Genomic DNA, 12,674 nt, shown 5'->3' on the forward strand with positions numbered 1-12,674 from the left:
AAAGGATTCCTAAAGGAATGAACCTTTTTGTGAAAGTGCTAAATCATTTTTGTTTAACCAGAAACAGCCACTACATTGCTCTTGACAAAGCCACCAGTGTCCATTTACAGAAACAGGCCTGGAATTAAGTAATTTTTAGGGCAAGGCCACTTTGGCAATCAACAAGCAACTTATTGTGGCAAAATGTAAGGCACCAAGCCCAAAACTAACGGCGCAATGACAATAAGTGCTAATTACGTATGAAGACAAAGCAGAATACATTCAACAATTAGCAGTCAGTGTATTGAAAATCATCAGCGAGTTTGCTAAAACTGTAACCTGAATGTTTGACTTTTCTGTATAATTCTGATTGATTTTTTTTAAATGTGAACAACTCATATCAATTATTACAATTAAGTCTATAAATGGGCTAAGGTTGAACATGATTAACATGAACAAGTTTCAACTCCTATGCAACTATTAGCATTTGAGCAGTCACAAAAATGACTTAAATCACTTCATTCGATGTTAAACATTTAACACACTGATGAGAAACTTGTCAAGGCGAGACTAGTCTCTACTTGGCCCTACATACACTGCAGACACACAGCAGCTGACAGAAAGAGGAAATATACAGAGAAATATTAGCTGTTCCTGAGTGAGTAAATGTTACTTATAAAAGGGAAGCTAAAAAAAACCAATGAGAAACCTGAGCTTTAAAGTTTCGTAAGGAGTCATTAATAAGACCATCAAGCACATCATGTTAGGGAAAGTACAAAAATACGTGTGCAAACAGAGGGCAACCATTTACTCCATACTGCCGTTAGAAACTGAGTACAATTAGCTGATAATTAGCCTGATCAGCCACCATCAGTTATCAATACAAACACACATTAGACATCAGTGAATACCAGACAACCTTATCATGCTTTAGCAGTTACTTAGTGTTTCTGTGGTGGTGACAGGATTCAGAGAAGCAGCAGGGGAAACAATGTGCAGAACTGGGAAATTTTCATATCTGATTTGGGAATTATTTTCATGACACATTATAACCTGAGAGACTGGGATTTTCCCAGTAATAAACTGCAATTACCCGATAATGAAAACCCTGCTCTCAGCCAGTGGTGATGTTGTGAAAACTACATCACAACTGCCTGTCATCTGTGAGAGCTGTCCAGCAGTCAGTGGTCAGAGCTAGCTTGTCTGCCCTAGTTTTGTGTCATAGTCATTTTAATCCAAGTTAGTTTAGTCCAAAATATTCAACAAAAATATATAAATGCTCTTACTTCTGGTCTTAGCAAATTACTTCAGAATTTTGACATGGAACATTACATGCAACTTTAAAAGCTTAAAACTTTTATCGGCTGTTGTTGCATCAATACAAAGCACAGAAACTTCTAATTTCATTTGGCATATAAAATATAAAATGGTTGAATAAGAGATTGGAGTGCAGATCTGAATATTGTACTGCAAACACTATTGCATTTTACATAGCAGGACATTATTGAGAAGATATACCTTTCAAATCTTTTCAAGAGCAGAAAGCACTTCAGGGTTTAATCAGCACTGTTGAGACCTTGAGTGTTTTCACTGCATAAAATGTGCTTCAAGTGTCAGTAGTTGTCTCACTATGATGGAATCATTGTTAAAAATGGGTATTTTTATCCTTATTTCCCCTTAATTCTTATGCATGAGCCCGGGGGAAAAAAAGCGGTTGTCTTTACTCGCTGAGATATGGCTGAATGAATGGCTCAATGTGTTGTCATTGTGTAAACACAGAGATGTTTTCGAGTAGGAGTGTGGCAAGAGGAGGTCATATACAGCGGGACAGTGGCACAAAAAATAAGAACACACACACACAGAGGTCATGATGTACAATAAAAATGTATATGCAGTTTGAAGCAGATGAACTTTACATTATAATTGTTTCATAATCATTATCGTTGTTTTTTGTAACGTACAGGTTGAGCTGTCTTTTACCTCTGAGGTTGTCTTCCTAAAAAAAAAACAACAGCATCTGGCAGCACTTCTCTGTGTGTCTGAAGGGAAACTCTAAACTATGCATTTTGTTGTTTAATTTGGAAGACTTGTTAACTTTACAGACATGAAAAAATGTCCCTTGCAGTAACTTGTTAACATCTGAATTATTTGTCTGTATTAAGCAATTTCTGACTGCAATTGGTGGCAAAAGAGAGTCCAAAATAAACTAAAAAACAACAGTGGGTGTAAGTCCAAAAAAATCACTCTGTAGACAGTCTTTATAGCCTGTTTGGCGCTTGCCTTTCTCCACAAGCCACTGGTTTACAGTTTATGTCTTTGCTGTTTCAAGCTGTAGTGTACATTGTTTTACATTTTGTGCTGGAAATGGCTGCTAATGATCTTATCTTTAGGGTTGGCGAGAGCTCAACCATATGGTGTATGTGTCAGCCAGAAATATAACAATGCTTCATCTGCTGAAAAGCTGCATACAGCTCCAGTTATTCTCAGTGGGTTCAGACACAAGGGATTCACTGAGCCATTTTATTCATTGTTAATAATCAAAAATATTGCATTATAGAGTTTTAATGTAGTCAGCTAGTCATTTGAATTTTGGCTCGAATGAGATCTTTTGTCTCAGAGTGGGAGTAATATCAGACAGTTACATGAACTACACCCTACAGCTTTATCTGCTGGGTCATGAGGTTATCTTAACAGCGGTCTTTAATACCAGCCTACACCATACATGTGCTGTAGCCAGTAATTGAACATGTGAGCCCACAGTGTGTGTGTGTGTGTGTGTGTGTGTGTACAATTAGTTAAGTGGAAGCAGAAGGGATTGGCATTTGTTGGTATTTGGCCCCCCAAGTTATCTCGAGCTACTGTAGGAAAGCTGACCCTGATCTCTTGGTTTCTTCACATTCAGCTGGCAAATAAAATGATCCAATTTGACTCTGCACATTTAGTGACAATACCCAAAGCTATTTTATGAAAGACGGCTGTACCTATGTTATGTCAAGGAGGCGTTTCTTTGGTTTCACACAATATACACTACAAGACTAATGACCACATGTTTTCAATGTTTTACACTTCTGGGAATTCAGAAAGTGCAACAGTAGAAAAAGGTCTAAGATTACCAATATTGGAGACACTAATAGCAAAGAGCAGAAGGGTCAGAATGTCCTGAAAACATGACTGTTAAATTTGAATGTGAGAAAGGAGTAGAGACAAAATAATGAGGATAATGTGTTGTACAGAGATGGTAGATATGATGGTAATAGATATGATTACACAGGGAGATGGAAGAGTTTTGCACTCTGTAATAGAAGATAGAGTGATAGAGCTGTTTGACTGAAGAAACAGCAGGGAAAATCTGTCAGTTGCAAAGATTTGGAGATGCAGGGTTGTACGACTTAGACCATCACCTTTAGGTGCTGCACAGTATAAAAACGTCTTTCACTTCTTATTCAATCATGTCATCGCTCAACTTGGTTCTCCAAGTCTGCACCTGAAGTTAGTCAGAGAAAAACTTTTCTTTCACTGCCTCTGTTGTTCTTCAACCAAATTCAGTGGATTTGGTTCAGATAATCTTGGCATCACTGCACCTGAAACAAATAACAACCTATTTCTATTTTAAAGTTTTCTCAATAAATTAAATTCTGTTCAAAAAAGATGATATCAGACATTGTGTGTATTCCCTTCATTAGTGGGGGCACTCGTTTCATGCTCCACAGACTCCAAATCAGTTGTCATCATCATGTTCTTAAGGAAGAGTGTCCGGGAATGGAAATAACTTTTTTCATATTATGCGAGAAGAAGTGGGTTAAATCTACTGACACTGCCTGGTTAATGTCTTATTTTATTCTTTGACATTGAGTCAACAGCCAAACTGTCTAAAAAGGGTTTTTCTCTCCGAGGCCATGGGCATTTTCTCTGTTGTTCCAACTCTGGAAGTTTAGACTTTCAGGTTTAAAGGGTTGTGCAGCCATGCTGTCCAAAGATTAAAAAAAAAGTTACCACTTGCATGCTCTTGTCTTACTCAAAGTGATGTACTTGTTCGATGTGCAGCTGCACATTTTGTGTCTGGTATCAGATTTGGCCTCCCCACACTGGTTGTTAGTGTTAGAACTGATTTTACAGATTATTCTGAAGGTACATGGTACCCTCTAACTCCCTCCAAGCCAGGCTGCTCCCTGACATCTTAGGGCAGAGCCCCTCTGTCTGATCAATGTACTGTGTGTGGAACAACTTGTATAAGCAGCTGATGCTGGAGAACAGCAGTTCCCTTTGTCCTAGCTCTCTTTAAAGCACGGTTCTATGAGATAGGTTTCTTATTTAGTCTTGCCAGATCCACCGTAGTTCGTAGGTGCGTTACATTTTGGTCAGCTAATATACACACATTATCAAAACTCCAAATCATTTTCATCATCTGTAAAATTGTTAGTTCCCAGTCAGAAAGATTATCTTTGTATTCGGCTGAGATATAGGCTGCATTTACAAATTTTAGTGAATGTGTCTCTCCCTGCACTGTAGGCATGTTGTAGCTGCTAAGGAGCCAGTGCCAGGGAAAATGAAACATTTGTTTTCTTTTCCAGTTTTAAGAGAAGTGTCATACAGCAATATACTGTAGCTTTCAAGATAATGAAGAGAAAATTAATGCAATGATGTCAGAATGACTCAAAAACACAGCATCAGGTTGAATAACAATATTATACTGAACAAGAGATGTTAAATTAGATTCCTAGAAGGTGGTGTATGACAGAATGTCAAAGTTGTCAAGTCAGAATTGGGGTTATAAATCTAAGAGGAATTCGTAAGTATGTTTCATTTATTGCTATTGTTTGATAGCTTGATAGATTTGTGCATACTGTAATGTGTGGTTACGTCATCAAGTATTAAGACAGTAAATGCACTAGCTTGAGGTAAAAATGCAGACAAATTTCTTCAGTGTAGGATTTAATGAAAATCCTATAAAATACAAAGGAACTGTGGTACATTAACAAAGACACAAAGACATACTTACACAATATTCTGCCTGTTTCCCTTTGATACTGCCGCAAAGTAGCTTAAACTTTTTTCAACTTTTTTCCCAAATAATGTCTTCATTTATTGATATCAAGCTATATGTGAAAATTCATCATGACACAGATTTACCTACCACAGGTACAGCATGAAGCATTGTTTATGACAGTCTGCTTCTATGACTGCAAGTCAACACTACCGATAAAGCTACCCAATTATAATACCCCGCTTCCATTAAATGTAGCAGATGTAATGCAATCATAATGGGCCAAGTCGGGGCCAGCCAGGCTGCCATTCAGATGAAATATCCAGTTAAAGTGGAGAAAGTACAGTGACTGCCTTCATCTCCAGCCCTTTGTAAGGGAGATATAAGGAACCAAAAAATGAGTGACCTTTTGATCATGTGTCTGTCTTCATGGAGAGTTCTGTCATTGAAGTGTTATATATCGGCAGATTGTGATGATAATTATGCCTTCTAGGAGTTATTTTGTGGTGAAGTTTTCTAATTTACATTTTTTTTTCTGGATCCACTTCAGTCTCACCTGCTTCTCCTTGAGTTGTTGATTTCCTGGGATGACTTCTGACAGCTCTCACACAACAGTTCTTCTCTCCAGCTGTGGATGAATAGTATGGTGATAGCTGAAGAGTTTTTCCAGTCTAACAAAAAAGTTGCAGCACTCATGTCATACCTCTGCTCGGCTGCCTTGTATTCTGCTGTACTGAAGCTCCTGCTTGTCTGCGTGAAAAGGGCAATGCAGAAAAGAAGGCCTTGTGCTGTGATTGTGAGCAACTGACAGGAAAACCAGACATTTGCTGCTGATATTTTTCACAGCTGAAAAATGTTCTGATGAGAAACACAATTTGAGCTGAATGTGAACATTTCATGCTGTAAGTGGGAGGACAGTCATCCATGAAAATAAGACATCTACTCCACCAAAAATAGATTGAAATTATTTTATACTGACAGCTCCAAAATGTGTCAGTATGAATTTGTACCTCACATTGTGTATGAGTGAATGACGTATGAATAAATTGTTTATATATAATGACCACATGAAAAATTGAATTATATACTGGACAATAAATGATACTTATTCATATATGATTATTTTCTCCTTGTATATATATTCTATTTAAACAAGCTGAGTTTGAAACAAGATGAAAGAAATGAGTAACAAGTCCAATTATAGGAATTATAATTGCATTATTTAATTTGAAATAATTATTAGTTACATTTGTAAATGGCCTGTTTTTGAAAAGAAACAGAAATGGCTGCATTTTTCTGTTTTCTTTCTTGGTTAGCAAACAACAAACTGCATTACAACAAGGGCGGTTGCTAACAGTTCTTTTCATTACTTATTAGTCTGTTTATTATTTGAAAAATTGGTTGCCAAATAATTTCCTATTTAAATAGTTGTTTCGTCTTGCCAGCTTAAGAACTGTGACAGGTGTTGGTGATTTATGGAGAGCATGCAGTGGCAGGAGAGGTCTGAACTGCACTACACTATTACTATAGCTGACTGAACTCACAACTCATTTCTAATTATAGTTCTGTTCGTGTGGTTTGATCATTTTAATATTGTCTTTTGAGACTTAAGACATGACGGTGTATTAGCTAAATGCTAGCACAGGATGAGGCTGCGGAGGTAGAGGGAGCTGATGTTGAGCATGCAAAACTCACCGTTGTGTACAGAGTGAGCACCAAGTTTATGGTCTGGTATGGAAAAACATTTCATACTCGAATGTTTTGGCTGTGAAAAGTTTAGTGAAGACAGTGGGACGGCGTTTCCAGCTGTCAACCCCTGGCCTTAAGTCTGATCTGAGCTCTCAGGCTGCCAGCACAAGTGTGACTTCTCACATGCTTAGCCTTGATTTCCAGGTGTGAGTCAAAGCTACTCTGCATCACTAGTTTCAGCTCGTACAAAGACGTCTGTGCTTGGACAACTGAAGTAATCACAAAAACAAAAGTGCCTTTCAACCCTGGATTATGTTCCTGTTTCCCTCTGTCAGACAGAAGGTGCATCGACGTGTTTATGCGTAAGAAGGAGATGAGAATGGGTCAGCTGTGGACTGTTTGTTCTTTTGGAACAATGTGCTGTTTTGCCCCGAACACGCCTGTTACCACAGCAACAGGGCGACATTGTGACAGCAGGCTGGAGAATGTAGATACACAAAAAGACATCTGATGATTGGCACCGTGTCTCTGACGCACGTGAATAAAAAACAAGTGATTTCACTCCCCTTCTTTGATCCTCCCCCTGTCTTTGCCTTCTAATTCCTTAATTCCTGTCTGGGCTGTGTGTCGCAGTCGCTGAGCCGCTCTCTTCCCCTCTCCTGTGTGAGCTCGCTCTGCCTCTGTCGCATTGAATCCTCCCCGTCTCACTGTGTGTGTGTGTGTGTGTGTGCGCGCGTGCGTCTCTGTTTCTGTTCTTCAGTGTCCCTCTTATATTTGCTGCAGTGCTTTGATTCTAGCTGGAACGCTTTAAGCTCACGGTGGCAAAGAGAGGTCACACTTGTAGACGCGCACATGCGCACTTCAACACACACTTTGAAGCCTCGGTGTGTTAAAACACGGAGTGCATCGGCCGTGAATTTGTGCGCGCATTTGTGCCCTTTCTGACACTCGGGGCCAAACCAGTTCTGTGAAGCAGTTTTAATACTTAATGAGATGTCTCATCATCACTAATACACATGCAGTATAAACACTCATTATTTCTCACTTCCTTCCCAGTCTTCTTTTGCACACCAACACACACACACACACACACACACCGGGCACCACTAGCTGTAGCATCAAAAGGGCTTGACAGAGATTGACTCTGACTCTGGAGGGGTGATAGGAAGTGAGCCATGTCCTGGCTAGCTACCGGCCATCTTTTGACACATTCATTGGAAATTGAATTTGTCAGTATGGTCAGCACACAGCATTGATCTGTCCACTTAATTGATGCACGAATTGTTAACTCATCACTCGTAAGGTTGCCCGTGGCTCTGCGATGCGCTGCTGTGCTGCTAATAGTTTAATGATGAAGCTGAGTCTGGAGGAGGAGGGAAGTACAGGCAGAGTTTCCTGTTTCTTGCTTCTTGTCATTTAAATGGCTTCATAACTGGAACACGCTCTGCATCCCAAATGCTCGGCGGCATGCGCCCTTGTGAGTTATGAGATCATCACATCAAGAAATTGAGCAGAGCCAAATGTCGGCATTACATGAGACGCGCTGTCAGGGACGTTTCTGTGTGGACACGGAGGTTGGAAGGTTTTACTGCCCCACAAGCCCCTGGCTGCTGATTCTCAGACAGGTGGAAAATTGTCCCCACAAGCAATCTTTGAACAGGGAGTAATGGAAAAGGAATGGAGATGGCAGTGGACCACACCTGCCAGGCGACTGCTCAGAATCCCTCATTTGAAAATGATGCGTGTTTGATATCTGCTGCTGTTTCACTGGGTGTTTTTGATATTGTAGCGTTTCCTGCTTTTACACCATGATAATCAGTTATCTACACTTTCTAAACATCTGACTATCGCATTTCCTCTGTGCATTTTTAGCATCCATTTTAAGTACTTGGCTTATTTTCAGCTTTTTGAATCATTCAGTTTGATATCTTAATCGTTTTTTTCATGAAGAATCTACAAAAAGCAGCAAATGTGCAGCATTTGGGTCTGGATGGATGGATCAGATCCTGGTTGTGCTGATTGACGGGAAGCTTAGAGACTGACACAGCCATCCATCCCGTCTGTCTGAGACACTATGTAGCCCGTCCTCCCGTCCTATTCTCTTTTTATTCAGGCAGGAGGATTACAGCAAAGAAAGCAGCAAAGCAAGCAGTGAAGGGATTATCGAACAGCAGCAAAGGGATTAGAGGAGAAAGTTGCACCTCAACAGAGCAGCGGACCCCTGTGGCCCATGTAAGAGACTCATGCACGGGTTAGAGAGTTGGCTCCTCAGCCAGCTGCTGGTGCACAGCTCGGCCAATATTTCACAGAGCTTCTTCGGTAGGTGTTTGACACGCAGAGTTGCCAAGACTTCACAGCTCTCCCCAGTGGGTGTTTGCTGTTCATTTGGACAGTGGCAAAGCTGACAATGGGATGAGCTAAGAGAAAGCCACAAAGGGGATTTGAACTCATTTATAGATTAGAAGCAGGCGTTATTAAACAGCTTCAGTTTCCATCCAAATGAGAAATTTAGTCTGCGACCTCAAGACCCAGGGAAATGAAAACGTTTGCTCCTCTTGCGATGTTGAGACCCCATCAAAGCAGCTCCTTGACCCATTTTGAAGCACAGCATCAGCTGAAAGAAGCAAAAGCTACAGAGGAATCAGAGCTTTATCTGGCAGTGGCCAAATGTTGACACAAAACAGTGCAGCTTTCCTCCGAGTAGCTGACTGAATGATTACTTTTGCTTTAGCTCAGTAATCTGAACCTCACACTGTAGCTTTAGCACTGATATGACAGGAGTAATTTACATCAAAACTTGATTGGCTGTCAGATACAGCATGTTGCCACCAGTAGTGCAGTAGAGGAATGTTTGAGGAAGTGGCCATTTACAGCCTTGTCATGTGATTAAAGACAAGGTGATGTGCTGCAGAATGCAGCAGTGTTCCAGTGAAAGAGGAAAGGCCCATTACAAAGAAGTCTTGGTGAATGTTTCAGGCGGTATCCAGATCTCTGTTAAGAGATCAGTTAAGTAGTTGATCATCAGTAAGTAATCAACAACTCTGATAAGTGATAAAACATTTAAGTCATTTATCAAGCAATTGTAAATGCTACTGCTTTTTCCTAAACTCAGTTTGAAATTGTAGACAGCAAGCAATGAATCGATTAATTCATTGACAAAACAAAAGAAAACTAAAAAGGATGTTGGTTTTTAGTCATTGGCCATTTTTCAAGCCAGACCACCAGTTTGTCAGTTGATGAAATGTGTTAATTTTCTTTGTCTGTTGTGATATTGTACTAAATATATTTAGGTTTTCGGACTGTTGGTTGGATAAAATGAGTAATTTAGAAACATCAATCTGGTGTCCAGGAAATTTTCATTTATCATTTGCCACCATTTTCTGACATATAAACCAAATGGATAATTTGTCTCCACATAATCGTTAATTAAAATAATCAGTCAACTCTAAATTGAGAACTTTGGGTGTTAGTTGAAAAAAACAGTTGAACACATCACTTTGGGCTGTAGTTTTTTTTTAATCAAATACATTTTAAATAAGAAAAAATTTAATCTGAAATAACTAATCTCATCCAAAAAAAAAAAAATAATCGACAGATGAATAAAAAGTGGAAATAGTTTGTGGGTGCGATGGATTCGACCTGTTTGTAAGGTTTATGGACACACAATGTGTGAGAAATGTTGGAATAAATGAAACTGTTTCCAATGAAAACTCCACAGGCTACCTTTAACAAGAGCAGGCGCCCTCGTTAAGATGCTATGCACCCGTTTATGTACAACAAAAGGTGATTACTGATGCCCATCGAGTGGACAAAGCAGCTAGAAGATGTCTTAGCCTTGTTTGGAAGCAATTCCAGTGTCTGTTGTAAGTGTCACTTACTTTGAAGTTTCATCCCACACACCAAGTGATGGAATTAAACGTTCACAGCAGTCTGATTTTCTCTCAGTATGACACGCTGTATTTCTCCATTGCACACTAGAACAGACTAATCTGTCTTTGTAGATTAGTATGTGATCATTATTACAGCATAAATATTCAACTGGAACACAAATTATTGCTTTGACCACAAGGAGGCCACCAGAGGCCTCATTAAGAGAGAACTCAAGACTCTTTTGTTGTTTTAAATTTGTGTGAAATGCATAATTGATTGTTCGCTTCTTTCACACAACGTGACGGCATGTGAAACCCACAGAAAGGAATTCATAGATGTGTGCTTGAATTGAATGTGTCACTAGACTTTTGAGTAAAAACAATAAGTTGAACAAAGACTGTTTTTCATACAATCAGTTTTATCAGTTTTATCTATGTCAGAACAGAGGACTGTGTGACATTTGCTGTCTTCATGTGAAAAGTCTGACATTTAGTATTCTGATTAAAAGCACATAAACTGAAGAAAATGTCAGGTGGGTGATTTGTGGAAATAGTCTTAATAACTGCAGTTTCCACTCGACTTAAATCCTCTAGTTTCTTCAGTAAAATTATGAATTGGTGACAGATGTTACCATCATAGTTTTGTTTTCCGTGGCATCAACAAACCAATCAAGGTCATAGCAGGCAGACTGTTATCTTCCACTTCTCTATTCACATATGCAAATTTGATTATGTTGTTATTAATCAAAGCTGTCACTCAAGTCAGCTGACAAGTGGGTCATAACATCCACCCTGCAACAAGATTGCCCCTTTGATTTATTCTGATGGCAATTAAGTATCAAGCTACTCTTTTATCCTGGAACCATAGCAACCCTTCCTCTCTGGACACTTCTAGTTAACCCAGTTTACAAAGTGCAAGGCTTAGTGGTGTGTTGTTATTGGTGGTACTCGGCTTCACTAAATCCATACATGGGTTTGAGAATGTCAACTAGCGCCTACTGCCAGCATGACCAATCAACTCATCAATCACCAAACAGTGTTTGGCTGATCAATACTGCCAGCTGAGCAACAGCCTTGATAGATTTAGTGTGGTTAATCAGATCTGAAGAACCTGTTTAAAGACAGCAGGATGTCAGGGTAGCTCTGCGTCAAGCCCAACAGGAATTAACTTGTTTAAGAAGGCATCAGACAAAGAAAATCCTTCCACACATCCAGATGCAAAGTCGAATCTGATGTGCAGAGAGGATGGATTGAGAAAATAGAAAAAGCACGCTTCTGTAAAATCACCCAAAGACTGACTGGCTACAACAATCCAGCATATCCCTGTCGCATTATGGTAATAAATGTGATAGAATTGTACAGTCTAATTGAATTACTTGCATTGATCTTGCAGGGTTTTGGCTTATGAAACAGTCTTTTCACTTGAACATTTATTGTTAATCTAATTAGTAGTTGGACACAATGCTGAAAGAGCGGCTATTTGACAGGCTGATGCTTTCAGAAATGAAATATATATTTTACTCTGGCCGGCATTGAGCTGATCAGGCTGCTTTGTAGTGAGACCTTGACAGACAGGACCATGCAGGGATGTGATGATATTTGCTCCTGAAAACCATTAACCAAAGCTGGCCTTCAGTCGAGTCTTTGTGCCCATGTTCTCACAGTGCTGCAGTGTTGCTTGCCACACTTTGTATATTATGTAATACACACCAACACAATGCAGATTCATAGTTATCTTTATTTGTAAGTATAGATAGAACAAGAACAGCTATCGCATTTACTTGATGTTTGTTTCCCTTTTTGTGCACTCTAGCTCAGTGTTTCCTTAAACAAGCAAATGTAAACTACTTGAGAATATTAAAATGATTAAACTGAAATTTCAAAGTAGGAATATTTAGAAATAAGACAATGAAAGAAAACTTGACAACTAGTCGACATTTTTTATGCAAATTCCAAGAGACATTTTGGATCTGCAGGCAGTTGTGCCAGCTAAACTGAGGCAGTAAATAAACAGCTTGGATGGTTTCATAAAAACACACATTGGAAAGCAACAGAAAGCAAAAATAGATGTCACAGACCATATTTTCATACCCTGCGACAGGTCACCTCCTGTATAAGCCCAAGAATAGGTCAACGTTATATTCCACTGTCTG

The sequence above is a fragment of the Chelmon rostratus genome, chromosome 23, assembly GCF_017976325.1.
Source record: "Chelmon rostratus isolate fCheRos1 chromosome 23, fCheRos1.pri, whole genome shotgun sequence".
NCBI lineage: Eukaryota > Metazoa > Chordata > Actinopteri > Chaetodontiformes > Chaetodontidae > Chelmon > Chelmon rostratus.